At 43.0% G+C, this 13,821-nt stretch overlaps 1 long non-coding RNA gene across 2 annotated transcripts in view; it reads right to left on the reverse strand.

Annotated features, from left to right (window-relative positions):
- Positions 1–12,648: 12,648 nt before the first annotated feature.
- LOC123579164 overlaps positions 12,649–13,821 on the reverse strand; it is a 10,598-nt gene continuing 9,425 nt past the window's right edge. For both annotated transcript variants that reach the window (XR_006702660.1, XR_006702661.1), the window contains exon 3: positions 12,649–12,927. This is a non-coding gene — a long non-coding RNA (uncharacterized LOC123579164). The remainder of the gene's footprint in view (positions 12,928–13,821) is intronic.

Genomic DNA, 13,821 nt, shown 5'->3' on the forward strand with positions numbered 1-13,821 from the left:
CCAAAAGCAACAAATAGAAAACGGTGATGACTATGGCAGATACTAATTCAACAATATCAAGAATTAGTCTCAACATCAAGGTCTAAATATACCAATTAAAAGGCAAATACAGTAGGAATGGATTAAAAAAATAGTAAATTGAAAAGAAAAAAGCAAGGCCTAAGCTTATATTGTCTATAAGAAACCCACTTTAAATGTAAAGATACATACAGATTAAAGGCAAGGAGATGGAGGAAGATATACCATGCAAACACTTCTTAAAAGAAAGCAGGAGTAGCTATATTAATTTTAGACACAGCAGATTTCAAAGCATGGAATGTTGTCAGAGAAAAAGAGGGACATGACATAAAGATAAAGGGGTTAATTCTTCAAGAACACATAATAATCCTTAACATGTATGCATTTAACAATAGAGTCAAAATATGTGAGGCATAAACCGATAGAACTAAAAAGAGAAATAAATAAATCCACTATTATTGTTGAAGACTTTACCTTCTATCATAAGTGAACAGACCCAGCGGGTAGAAAATCAGTAATGACATAGCTGAACTCCATCACCATCAACCAACTAGATATAATGGACATCTATTGATTATTTCATCCAACAACCACAGAATACTCATTCTTCTCAAGCTCACATGGAACATTCACTAAAGTAGACCACATTCTGGGCCATGAAACACACCTTAACAAAATTAAAAGAATAAGACTCATACAATAGATGCACCCAAACCACAATGGAATTAAACTAGGAACCAATAACAGATAGTTGGAAAAATCAAATACTTCAATATTAAACAACACACTTCTAAATAACACATGGGTCAAAGAAGAAATCACAGAGGAAATTTCAAAACATTTTTAACTAAAGGAAAATGAAAATACAACTTATCAAAATTTGTGGGGTGGGGGCGCCTGGGTGGCACAGTCGGTTAAGCGTCCGACTTCAGCCAGGTCACGATCTCGCGGTCCGTGAGTTCGAGCCCCGCGTCGGGCTCTGGGCTGATGGCTCAGAGCCTGGAGCCTGTTTCCGATTCTGTGTCTCCCTCTCTCTCTGCCCCTCCCCCGTTCATGCTCTGTCTCTCTCTGTCCCAAAAATAAATAAAGGTTGAAAAAAAAAATTTGTGGGGTGGAGGGAAAGTAGTGCTTAGAGGAAAATTCATAGCTTTTGAATACACGTATTAGAAAAAACAAAAACTCTAAAATCAATAGTCTAAGTTTTCAACTTGGGACATTAGAGAAAGAAGAGCAGATTAACTCCAAAGTAAGCAAAAGAAAAGAAATAATAAAAATTAGAGCAGAATCAGTGAAATTAAAACCAAGAAATCAATAGAGAAAATCAATGAAACCAAAGGCTGGTGCTTTGAAGAGATTAATGAAATGGATAATCGTCTAGCCAAGCTAATTAAGAAAAAAAGAGAGTGGATACAAATTACTAATATCATAAATGAAAAGGGGACATCCATATAGATACATGACACTAAAAGGGTAATAAACATCATGAACGTCACGTTCACAGATTTAATAACCTAGAGGACACAGACCAATCCCTTAACAGATACAACCTGCCAAAATTTACAGAAGAATAAACAGACAATCTGAATAGTCCTATATCTATTCAAGAAATTGAATCAATAAATAATAATCTTCCAAAACAGAAAGCACTAGGGCCAGATGGGTTCATAGGTGAATTCTACCAAACATTTAAGAAAGAAATGATACCAGGGGTGCCTGGGTGGCTCAGTCGGTTGAGTGTCCAACTTCGGCTCAGGTCATGATCTCGCGGTTTGTGAGTTTTAGCCCCGCATCGGGCTCTGTGCTGACAGCTCGGGGCCTGGAGCCTGCTTCGGATTCTGTGTCTCCCTCTCTCTCTGCCCCTCCCCTGCATATGCTCTGTCTCTCTCTGCCTCTCAATAATAAATAAACGTTAAAAAAATTATAAAAAAAACTGAAAGAAATTATACCAATTCTCTACAGTCTCTTTTGAAAGACAGAAGCAGACAGAAAACTTCCTAATTCATTCTATGAAATATTACCATAATACCCAAGGAAAAAAAGACCTTTAGACACTACAGAAAAAAAAAAATAAAAACAAAAACAAAAAAATTACAGAAAAAAATCTCTCTTATGAACACCGATGCAAAAATCCTCAACAAAATATTGGCAAATTGAATCTAACAATGGATAAAAAGAATTACATAACATGGGTGCAGAATTATACACCATGGCTGTATAAATGGAATTTATGCCAGGTGAGCAAGGCTGGTTCCACATCAGAAAATCAAGTAATGTAATCTGTTACATCAACAGGCTAAAAAAGAAAAAATCGCAATGATCCTATCAATATATGCAGAAAAAGCATTTGACGAAATCCAACTCATTCATGATAAAAACTCTCAGTAAACTGATAGAGTAGAATTTCCTCAACTTGAAAAAAACATGTCAACAAAAACCCCTCCAGCTAACATCATACCTCGTGGTGAAAAAATAGAAGCTTTCCCACTGAGATTAGGAGAAGGCAAGGGTGTCCCTGATTGCCACTCCTTCTCAGCCTTGTACTAGAAGTCCTAACTAATGTAATAAGACAGGAAAAAGAAATACAAGGTATACAGACTGGGAAGGAAGAAATAAAACTGCATATGCAGATAACATGATGGTCTATGTAGAAAATTGGAAAGAATCAACAACAAAAAAAACCTGGAATTAATATGCAATTACAGCAAGATAGCAGGATATAAGTTCAATATGGAAAAGTTAATTGCTTTCTTATATACCAGCAGCAAGTAAGTGGAATTTGAAACTATAATGAAATAGGTATAAATCTAACTTGTACATATTGTACAAGTTCTATATGAGGAAAACCACAAAATTCTAATGAGGGAAATAAAAGAAAAACTAAATAAATGAAGAGATAGTTCATGTTCATGGATAGGAAGACTCAATATTATCAAGATGTCAGTTCTTCTCAACCTGATCTATAGATTCCACGCAATCTCCAACAAAATCCCAGCAAGTTATTTGTGGACATAGACAAACCAATTCTAGAATTTTTCTGGAGAAGCAGGAGACCAGCCTAGCCAACACGAGATTGAGAGAGAAGAGAGCAAAGTTGGAGGACTGACACAACCCAATTTCACGACTTACTAAAAAGGTACTAATCAAAGCACTTGTAAAAGACTAGATGAACAGATCAATGGAATAGAATAGAGAGCCCAGAAACAGACCCATGTAAATCTCGTCAACAAATCTTTGATAAAGGAGAAGAGGCAATACATAAAGCAAAGGGAGTCTTTTCTTAAAAAATTTTTTTTTCAACGTTTATTTATTTTTGGGACAGAGAGAGACAGAGCATGAACGGGGGAGGGGCAGAGAGAGAGGGAGACACAGAATCGGAAACAGGCTCCAGGCTCTGAGCCATCAGCCCAGAGCCCGACGCGGGGCTCGAACTCACGGACCGCGAGATCGTGACCTGGCTGAAGTCGGACGCTTAACCGACTGCGCCACCCAGGCGCCCCAAAGGGAGTCTTTTCAACAAGTGGTGCTAGAACAAATAGACATCCACACGCAAAAAAAAAAAAATGAATCTAGACACAGACCTTAAGCCCTTCACAGAAATTTATTCAAAATCAGTCACCGACTTCAATGTAAGACATAGGATTATAAACCTCCTAGAAGATAACATAGGAGAAAGCCTGTATGACATTGGATTTGATAATAACTTGTTACATACCACCAAAGGCACGATCCATGAGAGAAAGGATCGATAATGTTGGATTTCACTAAAATTAAATTTTTTTCCTGTGAAAGACACTGTCAAGAGAATGAAAAGACAAGCCACAGGCTTGGAGAAAACATTTGCGAAAGACACATCTGATAAAGGGCTGTTATCCAAAATAGACAAAGAACTCTTAAAACTCACCACTAAGAAAATGTGCAACCCAACTTAAAAAGTGGGCCAAAGGTGTTAACAGTGGCCTCCACAAAGATATACAGGTAGCAAGTAAGCATATGAAAAGATCTATACGCCATACGTCATCGGTGAACTGCAAATGAAAACATTTATGAGCTCCCACTACGCACCTATTGGAACGCCCAAAATCCAAAGCACTGACACCACCAAATGCTGGTGATGATACGGAGCAACGGGAACTCTCATTCATTGTGGATGGGGATGGAAAATGGCACAAGCACTTTTGTGAGACAGTTTGGCAACTGAATATAAAACTAAACACTCTTACTGTACGACCCAGCAAAGGAGCTCCTTGGTATTTACCCAAAGGACTTGGAAACGTATGTCTATGCAAACACCTGCACACAGCTGTTTATAGCAGCTTTGTTCATAATTGCCAAAACTTGGAAACAACCGAGACGTCCTGGATGAACTGGGCTCCATTCAGATAATGGAATATTACTCGGCCCTAAAAAGAAATGAGCTCTCAAACTCTAAAAACACATGGAAGGATCTTAAATGCGTATTACTAAGTGAAAGAAGTCAATCGGAAAAGGCTACGTATTGGGTGATTCCAACTATGATATATGGAAAAGACAAAACTATGGAGACGGAAAAAAGGGCAGTGGTTGACGAGAGTTAGTGAGGAAGGGGGGGTGGGGCGTGAAAAGGTGGAGCGCTGGATTTTTAGGGCAGTGCAACTATTCTGTATGATGCTGTGATGGTGGATACATTTGTCCAAACCCACAGAACGCACAACACCAAGAGAGAACTGTACTGTAAACTACGCACTTTGGGTGACCATGGTGTATAAATGTGGGCTCATCGATCCTAACAGATGCTCCACTCTGGTGGGGAATGTTGGTTTTGGGGGAGGCTGTGCACGTGTGGGGCAGGCGGTACATGGGAAATCTCTGCCTCTTCCTAAAACTGCCCTGCAGTCTGTGGACCACACTTCGAGTTGCACCGTGTAGACTGTGGCCTTTCTAAGTACAGAGACCTTGATTCCTCTGCCCTGTGTCCCTAAGTACCTGATCGCGGGGACAGACTAAGGGGTGGGATTTAAGAGGTTTTAGAAGGTAAAATTGACCCGACCTGCTAGAAGCATGAAGTAACACTGACCTGATTTGGTAACTAGGGCAAGAGCGATGTCATGAACCGATACAAAATATTCAGGAGGGCATAGAAAGAAGGAGGCTCGGGACAGAGAGAACAGAGGAGGGGTGATCGGGAGCTGTCCCAGGAGACAGCTGAAAATCTGAGACCCGGGTTCCAGCAAGGGAGCCCGTCCTGAAGGGAAGGCAGCGCCTCGGAGCGTGGTAAACTTTGTGTTTACTGTCACATCAAGGGAGGTGGCCTACAGAAGCAAAAGCGGCAGAGGCCAAATAACCCAGGGACAGCAGCATCTCAAAACCAGAGACACGGCTGCATGCACAGCATGGTTGGGTCCAGTGAGATTGAAAACCATCAGATCCAGGCTTTTGAGTAACTAGAAAACCAGATCACGTGTGATGAATGGAGAGTGGAGGGAGAGCGAGACAGCGAGAGTGGAGGGAACGAACACAAAGCCCCGTTTCTACACACACATCTTTCTACGAGCTCGCCAGTTAGGGAGGGGAATGTTCTGAGTGGGGCTTAGAGGGAGAGACTGAGTCTACAGGGAAGATTTTAGAACGGGAGCAATTTGAGGGCAAGAAATTAAGCGACAAGGGAGATTTTTTACGATCCAGAAGACGGAAATCAGGAGAAAAGGGAAAAGAGAAAACAAGCGGTCAGCTAGACAAGAGACAAGCGACCCATTCTGGAAAACGAGGGACTGTGGCAAGTAAGGTTGCGCGCAGAAGAGGCATAGAAATAACGTGCTGTGGTTTGCTCCAAAAAATGATCTCCTTTGGTTTTACAACCAAAACGTGCATTAATTCGGCTTCTCAGTGGATGTCAAGGTTTTCAAAGGCAAAAATTGGAGTAAAGTACCAAGTTCTAATTCCCTTCTAACTCTAAAATCTGGGTATTCAAGCTCAACTATTTTTGTCCTCACCCTTCTGAGCAAACAAGTTATAGCTCTCTATTTCGTAACCACTCAGGAAGAGCCAGGAACGATGGTCCGTACCTGCTCCGGTCTCTGCTTCCCAGCAGCCCCACCTCATCAGGTAGAAAGTCAAGGTGGCACTGAACTCTCTTTTGTTTTCCTCCTGGGAGCCTGTCAGCGCCCTCTGGAGGTGTAAATGTTCGCTATCATGGCTTTGTGAGTCCTGAGTTGTCCTCATGATGTAGGTCAACGATTACGTTAAGCCGATACATCATAAAAAGCTACCTTCAGGATTAACAATCCACCAGCTAGACTGGAAACTCTGTGAGGGAAGGACCATGGCCACTGTGGTCTCTACTCTGTGACCCCTGCTGTCCAGTCTCCAGTCCCCAGCAGGCGCTGGGCTCCGGCTCGCACGCCCGAGGTGAGAAGAGCCAGAGAAGAGTCCGTACTAATCACCGAAGCGTACATTGCAATCGAAACTCATCACGCCTCCCAAAACAAGAATATTCTCCAGTGCCTTTCTTCTTGGAAATGTTTTGCCTCTCTCCACCTTAAAATTTCTATGCATAATTGAAATTTAGTACACTTCACGTTTCGGAGACAACTCCGGGACGCTCACGTCACTTCCTTGACCTATTTTGGAACCCCGTCTTTTGCAAAACCAACATTTCTCAGTCATATTGAGCAGTTCATCTTGGACTTGATTTTCACAGCTGTATCTCCACCTTAAAATTTCTATGCATAATTGAAATTTAGTACAGTTCACGTTTCGGAGACAACTCTGGCCGGGAACGCTCACGTCACTTCCTTGACCTATTTTGGAACCCCGTCTTTTGCAAAACCAACATTTCCCAGTCATATTGAGCAGTTCATCTCAGACTTGATTTTCACAGCTGTATCACCTGCTTTTAAACACACACACACACACACACACACACAATTTAATAGTGAAAGAAGACACACTTTTTGAGAAATTTTCTCATTAAGAGGGAAAAAAAATTGTACCACTGTTGGAAGAACAGATTTGTTCCCTGCCTACTTACTAGATAGGCTGTGAGTTCCAAACCCCTGGGCTATTCTACTATTGCTTCAAAACCGACTGTCAGGACCACCCCGTGCCTTTTCTTCCTGGCAGACCTACTCTCCTGGGATCTCGGTCTCAGAACACCAACACCATGACCTGATGGTTTAGGTTCTGTGGACACCCTCGTTGCCATGTTTCTCTTTGACCCTCGTAGGAGACCAGTCACCAAGCCCTTTGATTCCTGGCACCGCAGTCTTTCCCATCAATCCTTCAACACCTCCCCTCCCCTGGCCACTCTCCGAGCTCGGGCAACTGTTTCCTCTCGCCCGAACACATACCCACAACCATCACCCAACTAGTCTCTCGCCACCCGATCTCACTGGCCCCCCAGCGCACTTCCCCCCCTCCAGCACCAAAGGCGGGATGTCTAAAATACACACCTGAACGGGGGGGACCTACGATGGAGCCCAAACTCCTCCTCGTCAGGCAGATGAAGCATCCCCTGAAGCCCCGGGCCCTGCTGCCTCTCATCTCTCTTTCCCATCTCCACACACACCCTTCCTGCTCTTCTCAAACTTCTCACGCTCCCAAATGCACCCGGCTCTCCTGGTCTTTGCTCCCCACGCCTGGGGCTCTCTTCCTTTGGGGCTCAACCCTAATGGCCCTCTCCTCCAGGAGGCCTTCCTTGACCTTGTGCACCCTGGGGCAGGCTCGGTTAGGAATTGTACCCCTGTGGTCCCACGGCATCTGGCCTTCCCTGCCACCCCGCTGCGCTGAAATGGTCTGTTTCTGCCCCGTCTCAACCGCAGAGGCCAAGCTCGAACAAAGCTCCAGAAGCAAGCACGATGTGCTGTCCCCAGATTCATCTCTAGGCCTGAGCCTGGTGCCCACTTTGCTGAGTTCAGGGAATATGTCATATTCATATTTGGTTCCCTGGATTTATCACAACGCTTAAGTACAGCAGGTATGTAGAAAGAGCCATGCAAGAATGCAATAGTCTATTGGCGAAAATTCAGTTCTCCGATTAACACACTTGACCTTGCGACTTATGCCCACAGTTGGCGCCCCACCGTCGGCATGACTTACACAGGCGGCATTTATCTCTGACATAGGTAGAATAAGATGCACCAAGAATAGGGCTGTGATACAAGCATCCTTAAATTGAATTTCCAGAAGCGGGGACAGACATCTTCAAGAGGCCGCGTTTGCTTTGGATTCTAAAGATCCTCGTTATTACTTAGTAGCCGGTCATGTCATCTTCCTGGGACTCAAGTTTCTTCATATGTAAAACGAGTCTTGTCCGGCTTCAAAAGCCTGCAAGAGGAAATGGCCTGCAATTTTTATGCATTGAGTTTGAAAGGTACTTTGAATAAGAAGGCTCCTGGAAAAAATAAAATACTCCACCAACGTATCTGGCAACTCACACTTTAGTGAATTCATGCATAAAAGCTTAAAGATGGCGAGTGGGTTAAGGTAATCTAGCAATAAGTCGCTCTAGAAACATTTTGCAGAGAATATACATATAAACAATTATAGGCAGCATTACAAAGTGCCTGGCGTTTTAAACGACTGTACAGGGAATCAGGGCAGAGTCGGGAAGTCTAGTGGGAACCAACCTATGATTTGCAGTATTTGTAACAAATTTTTTTAAGACACCGACTGAAATCGCACGGCTCTCTTTAGTTTTTAAACTGCTAAACAGTATTACCAGATGATTCTGCAATGCTTCCTCTTCATGCCTACTCAAGACTCTGAAGTCGCTGACCTAGTGTAGCCCCTTTGCAAAACACGATTCGTTTTGGCCTCCTCATCGGCCACGCCTCGCAGTTGGGTATATCGGGATCCATATCGTTACATGTAAAATCCCGAGTACCTTAATGCTGATGTCTTTTATGACCACTTGGCTCAAATCTACGATTTATATAAAGGTAACGATCCTTAGGTCTCTTCCTTTTTTCAAGTTGCCCAGTTAAATGGGCCTCAGTGCTAGCAGAACTTCCTATTTTAGCTTCCTAAAATCAGATGCATATTTAAATTTTTTTTTTTTTAATGTTTATTTATTTTTGAGACAGAGAGAGAGAGAGCATGAACAGGGGAGGGTCGGAGGAAGAGGGAGACACAGAATCTGAAACAGGCTCCAGGCTCTGAGTGGTCAGCACAGAGCCCGACGTGGGGCTCGAACTCACATACCGCGAGATCATGACCTGAGCCGAAGTGTCGGACGCTCAACCGACTGAGCCACCCAGGCGCCCCTTGGATGCATACTTAGAAAAGGCTCTTAACTCTCTTACCACCAGGAGCACTTAAAAAAAAAAAAAAAAAGATGCACAGAAAGACTTGTATTTGCTTAGCTTACTCAAAAGAGTCCCTGGGTAAAGCCGTCATTTCTCTCTCTGCGTTACAAATCTTTTCTTTAGGTAATGTTTTATCTATATGTGATCTGGCAGTTTTCATTTTGGAACTCTTCCAAAAGAACTTTAAGTTCTTCTGTTATTTGAAGCCTAAAACAAACTAATACTCTAAGAAGTAGGATAGTTTTATAGATTATGCATTTCAGACACCGGAAAAGTATCAAACCTCTGATTCCTTATCAAACACAAAGGGAGGACAATAAAATATTGTTTTACACGTACACACCCACAAACAGATGGAGGCCTACACGCTAAAACGTAGGTCCAAGCCCATTTTAGGAGGAAGAGTATCCATTTGCTTTTCCCCTCAAACCCACATCTTTAAATTTAAATATTACTCTTTAAAAAAAAAAAAAAAAAAAAAAAAAGCATGCCTCATTTCTGGCCAGTTCCTAAAACATAGGAAGCTGTTAAACAGACTTTTGGGCAATGACGTACCGTCCGATGCCCCAGGAAATTCTAGCCAGACCAGATTCCACCCCAAGTTCAACAAACCACACAAGAGCTCATTTCCGTCTCCTTGCTGATACCCTCCTCCGCGTGTACAATACACGCTCCTTCGAAGTTCAAGTCCGCCATCTTCTGTGAGGCCCGCGCCAGCAGTTCGGGCGGTCTTGGGCGTTCTCCCGAGTTCCGAAGGTTCTGGATTTCTAGGCATGCACGGTCATGTTGGTCTCTCGGTTTCTTTTTACTTTTTCCTCTGTCCCCACCCCCTAATCGATGCACTATGAGAACCAGACTAAGAGAAGCCGGCGGGAGGGGGGGGGGGGCGTTATATTGCCTTCTTTACTGTCAGGGTCCCCGCGCTAGAACGCGAGGCGTGTCAGTACCTGCTTGATGATGAGTGACTACTGGTATTTAAAGACTGCACGTGCGCATGCTCTGTTTTTTCCAGGCCATTTTTAAGGGCAAGGGCTACTTTATCGTCTTAGGTCATTTATATCACTGTGGTCATGAACAGGAGGGCTGAAGAGAGAAACTGTATTTAGAAGCATTGAAAGATTGGGGTCCCCTGAGCCTAGCGCCTCACTCGAAAAAGCGAAAGATTTGCAATACTGACTTTTGTTAGCAGGATCATTGTACCCAGTGCGTGACCCCCAGCGTTGCTACAAAAGGAAATGGAGCTCTGTCTTCGGTGACAGGTCTAAAGTCCACATGTATAATGGTGGCAAATCAGAGTAAGAATCGTCCTGGGAAACCTTTTCATTGGCTCACCCCCAAAATACAGCATCCGTGGTTTTGTACATGTCTCACTACGTCAAGGTAAGTATAACAGAACAGTGTGATTTCCACCAGCGCTGTCAGCCCCGTATAAAGTAGCTGGGATTTTTAGGGGTCGTGTATTAGGAAAGGGCACGTTTTGGTTTTCATTTCCTTCTTTTTCTTCCCACACCAGTCTTGGAGTTGAATGAAACGATCGTGAAATGCAATGCGAATGAATACAAACGGTTAAGATGATGAATTGATTCTACAACTGAAAACTGCAGGCCAGGTCGCAGGGACAAAGGTGTAAGTGTATCAATTTGGAAGCTGTTAGGACACATCCTCCAGCGCCAAGTCTCTGCTAACACTTGGAAAATCCCCCACCCCCCAATTTCTCCAAATGACCCGTCAGCTTTGCGGCACCTTCCTAGACTATATACCTATCCTCATCCCTTTACATATGAATTGTTCGCAAAAAAAAAAGGGGGGGGGGGTAACAACTTTTTTCGAAAGTATTTCTCTCAACACAAGAGCAAAATCTAGGTTGTGGAAAAATGCTTTTGATATCTGGCTAAAGGTTATTCAGGAGAGTCTGCATATTTTTCAAGTCAGACGCAAATCCAGTTAAGGCAAAAACACCGCAAAAATGTCGATCTCTGCCTGGTCTCTCCTTCCCCACACACACAAAATCAAGTCTAGTCACAAAAAGAAATGCTCTATGTAATTATCGTATGACCCACAATTGCACTACTGGGCATTTATCCCAGGAAAAATGAAAACTGATGTTCACACAAAAACCTGTACACGAATGTTTATAGCGGTTTTATTCAAAAGGGTCAGAAACCGGAAACCACCCCGAAGTCCTGACTGGTGGTTAGACAATGTGCGGGACTGCTGTACCATGGAACGCTACCCAGCAATAAAACAGAACTACTGATTCGTGCGAGTTGAATCTCTAGGAAAAATGTGCTGAGTGAGAGAAGCCAGGCCCAGAAGGTAACATACTATATAATTCCACTTCTAGAACATTCTCGAACAGACAATTATAGAAACGGAGAACAGGTGAGCGGTTGCTAGGGTTGAGAGGGGCAGGAGACGAGGAGATTGGATATGAAATGGTACTATGGGGGCTCCCTGTACTGACGGAAATGTTAGGTACCTTGACTCTTATCGATGTTAATGCCCACGTTGTGTGATGTTACACTGCATGTTATAAATGTCACTATTGGGGAAGACGGGGTGAAAAGTACAAGGGGCATGTGACATCTATTATCTATTATCTATGTGCTGCATGTGACATCTATTATCTCATAAAATAAAGTTTTATTAAAGATTTGAGAAAAAGAAATTGTTCTAGCCTAATAAATTTACTTTGCGCTATCGAGAGCTCTGATTCTTGGTAAAGAATCAGAATACGGAATCAGAATACGGAAAGTGGATGAAGTACCAACTGGGTCAGTTGCAAAAGAGTAACTGCCCACATTTCCACGGGGGTCACCGGCATCCGGGAATCTCCCCAGTCCCCCCCGCGGAGGACTCTCTCTGATCAGACTACCCCCTCACGATGTGCACACCGCAGAGGCCAGAGGAATCCTCCCACTTTCCTACCGCTGCCCCAGGCCACAACAAGGAATTTCCCAATGGCAAGGCCACCCGTCATTATTCGGTCCAAGCAAATAACTCTGTGAAAGCACCGGATGGCACCTTTCTTTACGTAAATCAGATATTCAAACAATGTAACAAATGATCTGCCAGTTAAGGCGGCATCTTCTGGTATCCGAGTTGAGCTAATTTATTTTGGGGGAGAATGTTCCATTCCAGGGGGACTAATATAGAGCAGTGAAATATATGTATGGATACCCTGCAAGCCTTTTTTTTTTTCCCTCCCCTCAGCGTAACAGAGTTACGTTAGAAACTGATGTTGGACTGCTGGGAGAGTCGCTATGATGGAGACAGGGATTTTTCTTGGAACCTTCTTTTTCAAGTAGAAACATCCATTCAATCCAAGAAAGACATTTTGGAAAAGAAGTCAATGTATAGAATTGATTTTATTCTTTCTATGCTTGGATGAAAACAGAAACTGTTTGGTGATACTCTACAATACTAAGCATTTCAAGGAAACTGGATGGACCAAGAAGAGAATAACCTTCTTCTGCACGACAGCTGAGAGTCTTAACAGGAAAAATACTGCAGTCTATCAAGGGGAACATCCAAAACACGCTTGGACCTCTTGCGTACTTGATTGCTCCATGTCCTCTGCATCCAGGTTGAACAGACCACAGGAAATTTCAGAGACCGACAGCTGAATCTAAAAGAAAAAAAAAATCCATTTAGTTGTCATGATCATTGTCCCTGTCAATGTCTAGTATCCCAAACTTCACCCACCGCACTGAACTTTGCCATGCTTGGGAGAAGACAAATCGCTAGTCAATTATGTATACTAGTTAAAAAACGCTACCTTTGGGGCGCCTGGGTGGCTCAGTCGGTTAAGCGTCCGACATCGGCTCAGGGCATGATCTCACCGTCCGTGAGTTCGAGCCCCCGCATTGGGCTCTGTGCTGACAGCTCAGAGCCTGGAACCTGCTTCGGATTCTGTGTCTCCCTCTCTCTCTCTCTGACCCTCCCCTGCTCGTGTTCTGTCTCTCTCTGTCTCAAAAATAAATAAAAACATTAAAAAAATTTTTTTTTTAAATATGCTACCTTTAGGAGGCATTTTAATACCGTAGTAATAAGGGTGAGTATTTCCTCTAACTGCCAACTTTGACATTTTCGATATCACGTTAGCCAGGATGCGCTGGACATTTGCAAACGCTTAATGCTACACTCCACGTATGCTATCGAATTGCCCTCCAAAAGTGGTGGTATGGTTCTGCAACTGGTTGAGGTCACATGGAAAATAGAATTATATGCTAATTTGTTCCTACATTAAGCTATCATAGAAGGTCAGACCAAACATGGCAAAATGAATCTGGGAAAAAAAAAAAAATTAACTACATAGATTGGTATGCACCGTAGCAAAGTAAACTGTTTATCTTAATAGATACAAATACGAGAAAGACTTTTTTTTTTTAATCTTTCAAAAAATAAAGGTTTTAGCCAACCCCAGGCAATGACTTGCACGATTTAGAAACACTCTACGGAAATAATTTTTCCCTAAAGAAGAACAACGGCAGGGTATTTTTTTCAAGGGAAATAAACAGGG

This window comes from Leopardus geoffroyi, chromosome E2, assembly GCF_018350155.1.
Source record: "Leopardus geoffroyi isolate Oge1 chromosome E2, O.geoffroyi_Oge1_pat1.0, whole genome shotgun sequence".
NCBI classification, from domain to species: domain Eukaryota; kingdom Metazoa; phylum Chordata; class Mammalia; order Carnivora; family Felidae; genus Leopardus; species Leopardus geoffroyi.